The 12,500-nt window shown below is 32.9% G+C and overlaps 1 long non-coding RNA gene across 1 annotated transcript in view; it reads right to left on the bottom strand.

Annotated features, from left to right (window-relative positions):
• Positions 1 to 982: 982 nt before the first annotated feature.
• Positions 983 to 12,500, bottom strand: part of LOC122632113 — a 13,513-nt gene continuing 1,995 nt past the window's right edge. Inside the window, exons 2-3 of the long non-coding RNA XR_006327810.1 lie at positions 9,949 to 9,953; positions 983 to 994 (exon numbers count right to left, since the gene is read on the bottom strand). This is a non-coding gene — a long non-coding RNA (uncharacterized LOC122632113). The remainder of the gene's footprint in view (positions 995 to 9,948; positions 9,954 to 12,500) is intronic.

The following is a 12,500-nucleotide window of genomic DNA, read 5'->3' as shown; positions in this document are numbered from 1 at the left end:
TTACTCACTTGATCTACCATTCCTTAGTTTATTTATTTATTTAACTAAGATAATGTTAGATTACACGGAGATCACTTTCCTCTTCTCTCCTCTGACATTTTTTTCTATTCATCTTTTAACATATCAACACGTAATGACTTTAATTACGATTAATCATATTAAAAATGTTTTTCTTCGGTCAAACAAATTTACATGTTTCAGCAAACTTAATCATCGTACAAGAAATATCATGTTTCCTTTTAATGAGAAATATGATGTTCAGTTTTTATCGTTCTACTACCAGACGTTTTCAGTATTGACTATGTTACTCGTAGCGTTCTACAAACGAAACGAACATTTCAGGCAATATTAATTACATAGCTTGTAGATTTTTATAAAAATTTCAGAAATACAAATATAGTTTATTTCGCGAACAAATATACCTTAAGTAGTGGCTCATGTAATTATATTAAATGTAATATACAATATTATCGTGTACTATCTTATCATTTATAAAATTCGAATCAGAAATTTTTTATTCGCCTTTTTATATCATTTATTTTATTTCGTACTTTTATACTTTTTGTCAAAAGATTATTAACGAGTATGTACAATGTAATATTTTTGATAATTTAGTGTATATATATATATATTTCTTTTCTTTGATTATTTTTTATGAACATAGATATATTTTCTTTTAATTATCGCCTGCTGTGATTAATAGAAAACAAAAAGGAACAAAACAATATATCTTCTCTTTTTCCTTATTAAAATTCGTATTATAGATAAGATTTAAATGCCAGACTTAGCTTAACTACTGGGTCGATCAATCAATCTCATGGATAAACAAAGTTCCAAGCAAGTTTACGTTTAAGTTTTTGCTTGTGATTGGCGTAGAAGGATTACGTTGTATCCAATGAGTAAGAGCGACGAGCGCATCTTCGATCGATCTATGTGTTTCTAACTCATGTGTATTCTCTCTCTCTCTCTCTCTCTCTCTCTCCCCTCTCTCTCTCTCTCTATTCTCGCGTATCAATGTCAGTTTCCATAAAAATGACAGCAATGCTTTTCTCTTGGGGTTGTCTACGAAATGCGTTATTCCATTATACGATTGAAATCCATTTTAGATTTTCATATCCCGCAGGGTATCTAATATTTACACAAGTTACAACTAACTTTCTTTATAACGAAAAATGTTCGTTTTAGTGTTTCCGTTCCGAAGGAGAAAATAAGATGACGAAGAAAACGTAGAAGAAGAAGAAGAAGAAGAAGAAGAAGAAAAGAAAAGGAAAAGAAAAAAAGAAATATTTTTCTACGAAAAATAAAGAAAATCGAAGAGAAACTAAAAAAAGGAAAAAGAAAACAAGAATAGATTAAAAAACGTTAGCTCTTTTATCTCTAATTCTTCTTCCTTTTTTTGTAGTTTTTTTTTTTTTGGGAGGCGGGGAGATTTTTCACTAATTATCTTTTTCAACACGAATACGAGATTTCTAGTTCTCTTAGATTCTTCTCTTTACCAGCAGCCATTATTTATTCGCAACCCAGAATTGGCACGTTTAATGTACGTACATACGACGTACGTACGTACGAATAAACGAACGTAACGACGAACTACATATATGCGTTATGCACATTAATTCAGATATGCGATGCAACGTTGATGCATCTCCTGTGATTTGTTTCCACGTAACGTAACGAGTCATACTTGAAATGCATAGTTTTGGATAAGCAACGACACTATAAACTTACATAGATTTCGCATCGTATATGTATTAACAAAGGCACGAGATAAAATTTGATTCACGAAGAAAATAATCGTAGGACTTTATCTTTTCTTTTTTATCGTCTAGACTTGAACTTTGTTATAATTACATATTTGCGTGACAACGCGTCTTAAATAATTTCAACTTTTTACTTATCGAGTGAGAACTTTTTGTATAGACGAAATTTGTTCGAATAAACGGAAACGAATTGTTGAAGGAGTGAATAGAGTGCTTGTAAAAGAGGAGAAAAGCGTAGCTTTGTTTCGCGTGTCGTATGAGAAAGAGAAACGATAAAAAGAAAAAATAAAAAAAAAAAAAACGAAAAAAAAAGTACAAGAAGAAGAAGAAGAAGAAGAAGAAGATGATGATGATGAAGAAGGAGAAGAAAATACAAAAAAAAAAAGAAAGAAAAAAGGTATCACGAAAGTTCGTCTCGAGCACGTCTTGTATTCACACTGAGAGATGACCTTATTACGAGGTCTTAATAAGCTAGCCAAATGAGGTCACGTACACACGCGCCCCAAGGCAGTTCCGAGCGCATATGATTGCGCGCAAGTCCATAACTGTATGCACTTAGGTACGTACATTCTTAAAACTGCTTGTGTGTGTATATATATGTATGTATATATGTATATATGTGCGCGTGCGCGTACCTCCTGCATACTGATTAGAATTAAAAGTGTGTACGTGGTAAACAACGAGGACATCGATGTCGTAGATTAAAAGTTCTGAAAGCACATCGATTAACCGATGTTTGTTACTTCCAATCATTAAGGTTATAATTACTGTCTGACAGGAGACTTCGTTTAAACAATTTATGAATGTATGTATATAGATATGTGTACATATATATATATATATACGGACACCATGTACGTATGTATATACACAAGTTATGATAATTTCAATTAAATAAATGGGACAATTAGGTGGAAACCTATCGACAAGTAGTTTTATGAATATTTCAATGGAAATTTCCATTATGGCGAGTGTCATTTTTTATCGTTCAAATTTACAGAGCGAGCATCGATATTGTTTAATAATCGTAGAGTGATCCGAAAAAGTATATTTTACGTAATATTTTGTTACGTGGTATTGTTGATAACTAAAGTGAAAAATGGTTTCGTTCTAAATTTTATTTGGCAATTTAAAGAGAAATAGAGCTTCATTTTTTATTATTCGGGATCATTTTGAAAGATCAATTATTTATGAGAAATTATATTTGTAATTATTGCTTATCAAGGATTCAAAAGCGATCGAAAAATATTGAATACCATTGGTATTATATTATCTGCATTTATTTTAATTACAGACAGTAATATGATATATTGTGTAATATTACGGATTTATTTTATGCGTACACACACACACACCATACACCCGATTATACTTAAAACGTTCGATAAAATAAATCGTACTCGGCTACGTCGCGTTTAATTTTATCGACGTTTCTTTTCGCATCGAGTTAGTCGTCAGCCGACGAAGTTAGGCGATATCGTTGAATATTTAAATGAACATTGATTCGGTCGAGCAGTGTGAGAAGCAGACATATTTTAATCGATACGATCGAACCTCGAAAGATAAATTTATCAATTGATCTGTAAATTATCGATCATTTGTTCGAAATTCGATTGGGTACAACGAAAGTACGATGAAATTAGAAAAATTCAAAGATGTACAAAACTGTTTATACTTTTACGCGATATTGTTTTCTTAATACATTTTACTTACTCATTCGCACGGTTTGCAAAAAAAAAAAAAAAAAGCTCACACTAATTAATTCAAGAAAAAATGTCGCGAAAATCGTACGTACTTTATATATTCTTTTTCAGTCTTTCATTTTACTCGAAACATTTTAATTTCTCTTTTATACGTTTATCAAATAAAACGTTTTGAGCGAATACATTTCTATATTCTAAATTACTTTTTTATATAGTTTTACGTTTAGTTTAATACAAGTTTTATACATTTGTAAGTTAACTTTGATATACGACTCTTTTTTTTTTTTTTTAATTTTAATATGCGATATTTTTCTTTCTTTCGTTTATTTTTGCACTTACGCATCCACCGTGTAAAAAGGGAGTATCCAAACCAGTTGTAATTTATACGATTACGTTAACGTAGAAATGTTATTAAATCGTCGTGAAAAATATATAATTGTGATAACAGAATGAGTAACAGAATTAGTTACTAATAATAATACTTGTTCCTCGAATAACCATTTTCTAAGTAAAGATTCGAACGACTTGTAAGTCGTTGAACGACGAAAGAAAATTTCTGAAGCATACGTTGCTTCTTGCTTTTATCTCGTCAACGGATACGAGATTGGTGATTCGGCAAGGAGCCAAGAAAAATCACCTCGGTGCACTCTTTTTCGTTTATTTACGTTAGGCATATCGAGATGGTGGCACTCGTGAACCGAAGGCGTTGAAGAAGCGTATACTCGGCGATGGAGGATCGCAGCTCGATCATCGATCGAAATTCGCGTATCGGTAAATATATATATATATATATATATATATATATATATATATACACATACACACACATATATATATATATATATATTCGACGAAGAGATTTAATCGAATCGTTGCTTATATGTTTATATACTTTCGTAAGGAACTAGGGTTTATACAAAGTGGCACGTGCCGAATGACGTAATCGAATTCGAACGTGATTTTCAAGATTAAGACGATGATCTATAGCAATACATTTCCCATGCATACTTTTTGTCAAATATATTTAACGCATACACGCACAGAGAAACAGAGAGAACAAACAAGGTCTTTTCTTTTTTGTTTGTTTTTATTTTTGTCGATAAAATAGCAACGTTGTCGTCGCAGCTCGTAGAATAAACGATATTCCTCTTCGATATTATCCATCTTAAGAAAGATGAAAAAAAAAAAGAACGTAAAAAAAAATCGGACTAGCGAGAGCACGCTCGATCAAACCTTGGGACATAATCCAATCGATCGGATATAAAATGGATGGTCTATGTGCCGTATACCGTTTCCGATATGGCCCGATATCGCACGACATTCTTACGTTACAGTGTCAGTCGAGAACCGTCCTTCTAAACGGAATTTTATTACATCATATGCGCCTAATAGATTTTTCATTTTATCGATCTTTCCTTCTTTTTCTTTTCTTTCCGTTTCTTTTTTCTTTTATTTTTTTATTTTTTTTATTTTTTTTTTATTTTTTATATTTTCTTTTGCTTTCCATGAAAAATTTTTCTTCCGCTATACTCTCAACGGATGAACAAATTTAGACGCTTGGTGTAATGTAAGATTTAATACTTTAATACGTGTTTCAAGTTTGGATAAAATTCGAAAGAAAAATGGATAAAGGAGAAGAGGGATGAAAGATAGATATCAATTATCGTAATATCGATTAGATACTATTGTTATAAAAGGGAATAAGTTTAAAGGGAGAGCCTCCGTGAGGAAACTATTTCAATATGATATATTCGACTTTGTCAAACGTGTAACTAAACTGCAGTAACTCGTCGACAAGTATGCATTAGTAGAAACGATTCAGTGGGTAGTCGTGTTTCCTGCTAACGAAGCGGTGCGGTAAAGCTTGCGTTCACTGCACCAAGCAACGCTAAACTAAACCGCACAGAGTCGTATCATGCTATCGTGTTAAAAAAAAAAAAAAGAAAAAAAAAAAAGAAACGAAGAAGCCAATTTAAATTTTGTATATATGTATGACCGTCATTCGATTCATATACTGTAACGATGTAACGAGAATCTATGTATATTATATTTTGCGTTTCACCGGGTAGAAGTAAATATATCTATGTGTATATATATATATATCCTATCGTTTGTATATGTAAATCGTATTTTTCGTTACGTATATGTAAATCTGTACATAACTCTTTGAATAATAGTGAAATTATTTTTTTTATACGAATAATTGTTTTATATCAAAGTTACATTTGGTTTAACCAATATTTACATATTGGTTTAACCAATATTTTTAACAATGATCAACTTGTTGTTTGTGCCAAACAAATCTGCAAATTAAAGTGATGATTGTTAAAAGGATGTATATACGTATGTAATATTTATTTATATTTTTTCTTTTTTTTTTTCACAATCATAAAATGCAATGAATCGGGCGTAGAACGATTTTTCAGTTGAAGTATAATTTAAAAATTATTCCAAACTCTTCTAGTATGACTACATAAAATATAAAGATGCATAAGTATACAATTGCACTTAACGTCGGGCGTGACCTTTCTCTTTAACAGCGACCCGTTTTACTTTCGAAACTTATGTTTCTCGTAGAGAGATCGTCATGAAGGATCGTCGATACGTATTACCCTTGTAAATGTCCCATTAAAGTTAACTCTTTTTTTCTATTTTCATCTTTTATATATATGTGTGTGTGTGTATGTATATCGTGTCTCTTGAGGATTACTTAAATTTTTACCTATAGCTTGATATTTGAAATAGTTTTGCTATAACTGTACAATAATATAACAAGTGCACATACTCTTTGTTATACGTCGATGGTACTTTAGTTAGTAGGAGAAAAATGTTAAAAAATTTGTGGAAAGTAGTACAAAATATACGGTTGAAAGGTCACTGTGTTTCACACAGCTGAACTTGACATTTCGATTTCGAACGTTTGTTTATAGTCTACGATGTATTTATAAGCTTAGCGCCAGGAGAATCGAAGATAGTGTTCTAAATGCGTTTTATGAGTACGCCTCGTGGATTAGGATGTTGAGAGGAAGTCGATTTTAGTGTGCTTTTATGCGCGGTGTATACTCGATTAATGCTAATGAACAATTTTTTCTTTCTTTTTTCTTTTTCTTTTTTTCTTTCTTTTTTTTTTTTTTTTTTTTTTATTTATCTCTTCCTTTTCTGTTCATCCTTCATCAACTAAGGTTTTTTTTTTCTTTTCTTTCTTTCTTTTTTTTTTTTTTTTTATACGCAGCGAGAAACACGTTAATAATCGTTTTAAATATAGAGATGCACAGAGAGCTAATTAGTATCTTAAATTAAAACTGTGACTTTCCAACGAAGTAAAAATAAATTGCATAATTATCGCACTTTTCTTATCGCTCTCAACGGATATTGGCACCGGTTGGAGAAAAAAAGCGTCGGCTTTATATTCGCGTTTTCATAGTATTTCAACACGAAGTAAGAAACGATCGATTCGACACAACGTGAATAATGAATGAAAGAAAGGGCGAAGTACTACCGAGAGAAATATCCAATTAAAAATGTGTGCGTGTGAGATTCTTTTTTTATCTTTTTTCCTTTTCTCAAACGATAAAACTTACCGTTCCATTATGGTAACGTTTATCGGATTGAAAAACGTTTTGAGAAAGAAATTCAAGAATTGAAATATCCTTTTAATATAAAATTTAATATTTTTATACAGAACATAATTTTAATATAAAACAAATTTCATTTCTATTAAATGCTTAGGAAAAGATCGATCATATCGAATTGTATTTATCGATCATGTGAAACTCTGCGCGTTTAATATTCGTGAAACTCGCGTTCGATCAATAATCACGAGAGAGGGAGAGAGGAGGGGAGAGAGAGAGAGAGAGAGAGAGAGAGGGAGAGAGAAATAAACAAACAAAGAGAGATCAGAGATAGAAAGGACGTGAATTACGATGGGATGTTGTGATAATTTTTCATTCAGTTATCGAACAGCCAGCGTACGACGCACACATCACTTCCTATTATTCCCTATCTCGGTTAGGTGAGAGCGCGTAACGCAATAACCTCATATTTCGGTCCATTCGGTTGCATTAAGCATCTTTGCGCCTCGCTCGTCCGTACATTGTTCTAGTTTCTTGATCTTATTATAGGCTTCTCTTACAACCTAAGTGGTATTCTTGATGCAATATTGAAGTTGTTGAAACTTTGTAATGTCTACGATTGTTAAGGTTAATATATGTATATATATATTAATATATAAAGCCAAGATCTTATTTTCGTATTCATAATTAACAGGTAGTTCCGTTCGGATCGTTTGTGAATTTGTAGTATGCAAAGTAAATAATAGATAATATAATTTCAGATAAATGCACGTTCGGAATATCTTGTTGATTAAGTTTCTTTTAACGTAGTAATATCTATCGTAAAATTTATTTTGTTGTTTTTTGTTTTCTTTTCTGCAGTGCCAACAGCAGAAAGTTTGAGACGAGTTTTGGGAGAAAATTAGTTTATGGAATGACGTAGAAAGAGAAAGAGAAAGAGAGAGAGAGAGAGAGAGAGGGGAAAATAACAAAAATGACAACAAGTCGATGTTAGTTACGAAAACATTAATTTCCACGTCATTGCGTTCCAACCAACGTCGAGGGACCTTGAAAAGAGAAATTCTTTGACCGTCATCTCGTGGGTGAATACAAAACGGGCAAGAGTTCTTTGTACTTCTAGAAATAGCTTAAATATATGGGTGTGTGTAAATGTGAGCGTGTGTATATGGTACCTGTTGCCATCTTATAATCGCTATTGAAACGATGTACTTTGAGTGTCGTGAAAATGGTACTTCATTTTACAGTTTCATTACTTATTTATAAATTTGCTAAAGATTTATCGATATGTTTAAGGAGGTAAAGCGTGAAGAGTAATCGTGATTGAATTCGTTCGAGGGGCTAAACAACAAAGAACGTTCTATTGACGTTTATTTCGAAATGTAAATGACGTTACTTATATGTCTACTTTTCTGGTCCGTTGCTTTTTATGATTCGATTAATACGAAATTGTTTAAGAATTAGAAGAAAAAAGAAAAAAAAAAAAAATAAGAGCAACGACAAGAAAGAGAATTTTTTATTTCCTATACAGTTCTATTTATTCGTTCAGTATTTTTATTAATTAATTGCGAGTATTTCATGAAATATGTAAATAATTATTATACATATATATATATATATATGTTTTGATCAGTATATGTACATAAATATTTTGATATTTAGTATAAATAATTAAACGTTGAGTCATTTGTTGACGTTAGTTGTATCACGTAGAATTATATTTCGTTAAACATAACGATCAAAAATTTGTTTGGAATATTAAGGAAATATCAAACAAAAATACTCGTTCGAATAAATAGAAAACAATATTTCTCTTATATCTCGAGAATAGAATAGTTTTTATTAAAAATCATATCCTAGAGAAATCTCAAAGGCAATTTAAAAAATTCTCATCCATGAGAGAAAAACGAATGTAACTATGAAATTCGTTCGTATTTTTTCGAGATTCATCCAATCGTATCTATTATTAGAATTCCTAAATAATCAAGGACAAGACCTTAGTAGTAATTTTATCAAATTGGCAACGATCGTACGGCTCGACAATTTCGTTGAAAAAAAGAGAAACATAAGTCTCGTTTCATTAATCCAAGGGACTATGTTGAGACGATAGTCCAGACCAACTACGTTGGGTGGTTGGGTGGACAAAGGGGTGGAGGAAGAGGAGGAGGAGAAGGAAAGTAGGGTCGTAACAGAGCAACAGGAAAATCAGCCCCATTTACATCAGAATCTCTTCCATTTCTTCGGTGACTCTCGACATCCAATTATCTGTACACACGCTACCAACCCGGAAACTCGAGCATTCTCGAGTCAATTCTACAGAAGACCACCATTGCCGTGTAGCGATTTTACGAGAAAGCGAGAGATAGATAGATAGATAGAGAGAGAGAGAGAGAGAGAGGGTGAAAGAGAATGAGAGAATGAGAGAATGAGAGAGAGAGAGAGAGAGAGAGAGGAGGGCGCATAATTTACATGGGCAAGTATGCGCGCGTATCGCTACGGTGGAAATGGTGGCGGTGCATCGATCAGAATAATTTACGGTACTGCTCGTAAATTTTCGAACGGACGGCATTATTTCTGACTCGAAACGGTCGTTAATTTTTCAAGAGTCGTACCACGTGCTCTCGCAAAGTCTCATAAAAAATTTCAATCCTTTTTTTAAGAATAAGTTGCAAGGTATAATTATATAAAAATGAAGAATGAGAAGTGGAAATATATTAACAAATATTCTCTCGATTTAATCTGTATGTGTATGGTGTGTGTATATATATATATATATGTGCGTGCGTGCGTTTTTTTTTTAATTTCTTTTTACTTTTTTGTTTTTGTCATATACGTATAGTCTCGTTTAATTTTTTTTCTTCTCCAGAGTGTAAGCAGTGCAAGCTACTTTCGACTGGCCTTACCAGCGCGAAAAACATTTTCTCTCCCGCTCCTCTCCCGCCAACCCGCCCTTTTTTCTTTTTATTTCTTTTTTCTTTTATTTCCATTTAGAACGACCGCGGTATGCAGAAGCAACGCCACTTTTTCTATCCTTTTCCTCGCGCCGCACTTTTCACGGGGGAACAAAAAACTCTTTTGGTGCAATGCCGGTTCCACCAGCGGTAAAAATAAATCGACCGAGCTATCTCTCTCTCTCTCTCTCTCTCTCTCTCTTTCTCTCTCGGGCGCGTATCAGAAGCAACACAACGAAGAGAGATTCTAAAAAAGAAAGAAAAAAAGAGACAGAGAAAGAGAGAGAACATATACGTTTTATTTGCGACAATGTCCCTTTCTCTCTTCTCCTTTCTTCTCATCTCTTCTTTTTCCGTATATCTCCCGCGAAATTCAATTTTGCGCAGCCGAGAGACTGGTAAAGGAGGGTCCAAGGAAATAGGACGAAGGGTAACGGGTGCAAAGTGGTTGTACGAGATAGGAGATAAGGGATTAAAGGTTGAAAAATATATATATATATATTTATATATATATATATATTTATTTATTATCTTGTTAGGTTAACCGAAGTACGTACGTACACGTATTAAATATTTTAGGTAGATGTATGTTCGTGTAGGTGTCATTTCTAAGAAGAAAAATATTTAACTACTTACTTACACGGCGATGGAAGAGAGTATAGTATTTTGAAATAAAAATGTGTGGTTATATGGGGAAATAGAAAAAGGAAATAAGTTCGTGGAAATGGCAGATGTTGAGGAAACGAGAATTCGTGAGAAGATAGAAGGAAGTTTCTAGCGAGAAGAAAAACGCGAAATGAAAGAGGAAGACAAGAGAAGCCAAAAGAATGTCTTTTCTTCTTAGTTTCATTTTTTCTTTTTCTTTCTTTCTTTCTTTCTTTTTCTCTTTTTCGACAGACTCGAATGGCTGTAACATGAAAAGAGGAACAAGTCAGACTCGGTGACTTCTTTCGGAGTTTTCTCTGGAATATCGGTCAGTGCTTCGTCTCGTCTAGCACTAGTAAGCATTTATTCTCTCTCTCTCTCTCTCTCTCTCTCTTTCTTTCTCTCTCTCTCTCTCTCTCTTCCTCTCTTCTTTCGTCTCCATTATTTTACTTTTTTCCTCTTTTTCTCTACTTTTTTTCTTTTTTTTTTTTCTTTTTTTTCTTTAGTCTGTCTCTCCGGTTCATCGACGCGGGTGCATCGAACATGAGTTCTCGTCTCGGAGCGTTTAACAAGCTCCCACGTTTTTCCTTTAACGCGTTGGATATGCCGGGCTATTTTCAACGTGACTCTTCTTTTTTACTTTTCGTTTTGTTTTTTATTCAAGCCTCGTGACCATGGATGGCCTACGATTATTGCATTCGATGTAAACGTTTATAAAGAAAAAAAGAAAAAGAAGAAAGAAAGAAAAGGGAAATCTCACGAGTGGCGGTATTTATAGAACTGAAAAGAAGAAAGAAAGAAAGAAAAAAAAAAAAGGGAAAAGAAATAATTGGCATAGAGAGAAAGATGTAATAACGTAATTCGTTTAGTACGCTTCATAAATACGAAACATATAATTATTATAATGAAAATTACATTATAAATGATAATTATTCATCGACTGGCGATATTATGAAAGCATTTTACGATCACGTTTCGTTTTACATAAAATAATAATGACGACGTTTCCTGAATGGAAAGTACGACATGGGCCCACAACGATATTCAACGTGTTAAACTCGACACGAGCGAACGAGATCGTCACGAACTTTTTATTTTTTTTATTTTTTTTATTTTTTTTGAATTTTTATTTCGACGAATTTTCAATCTTTTTTTTTCTTGCGGGAGCGTATACTAATCGGAGATTTTTTTTTCGCTTCTTAAATCCTTTCCATTTGTCTCCTCGACAACAAGGAGACTCCTTTCGATAGGGGAGTGCCACTTCGGTAAGGGTAGAAATCTCATTCGTTTTACTTATCTACCTTTCTACTTATTCTTTTTCTTCCTTTTTTATTTCTCTCACTTTTTTTCTCTATCCTTGTCTCTCTTTTTCTCACACTTTATCTCGAGAAACGTTACATTATCGGATCCTTATCTCGAAACATGGATGATTCGATCGGTAAGGTACTGGAATGATAGATTGTCAATAAACGATCAGCTGTTCATTTGAAACTAGCGATAATTTGATTTAGAACGAATAACGATGCATCAGAAAATTTGATCGAAAGAAAGAGAAAAGAAAGAAATAAAGAAAGAAAGAAAGAAAGAAAGAAAGAAATTAATAAATAAACAAAACGAACGAACGAACGAACTAACGAACGAACGAACGAACGAATAAAGAAACAAACAAACAAGCAAGCAAGTAAGCAAGCAGGCAAGCAAGCAAATAAACAAAGTTACTGAGTTTCGAAGAACCTGTACGATCAGTTTTGCGAGTTAGAGGAAACGAACGGATTGTTCGCAGTAGTCCGTAATTAACTCGTCGATATTCGCTTTGCAGGAACTAGGAGGAAATAGTAGCTCTGACGGTGCGTGAATGCAAACGACGAATGA

The sequence above is a fragment of the Vespula pensylvanica genome, chromosome 9 (genome assembly GCF_014466175.1).
Source record: "Vespula pensylvanica isolate Volc-1 chromosome 9, ASM1446617v1, whole genome shotgun sequence".
Taxonomy (NCBI): domain Eukaryota; kingdom Metazoa; phylum Arthropoda; class Insecta; order Hymenoptera; family Vespidae; genus Vespula; species Vespula pensylvanica.
The sequence above is the reverse complement of the archived record's forward strand: the minus strand, read 5'-3'. Positions and strand labels throughout refer to the sequence as shown.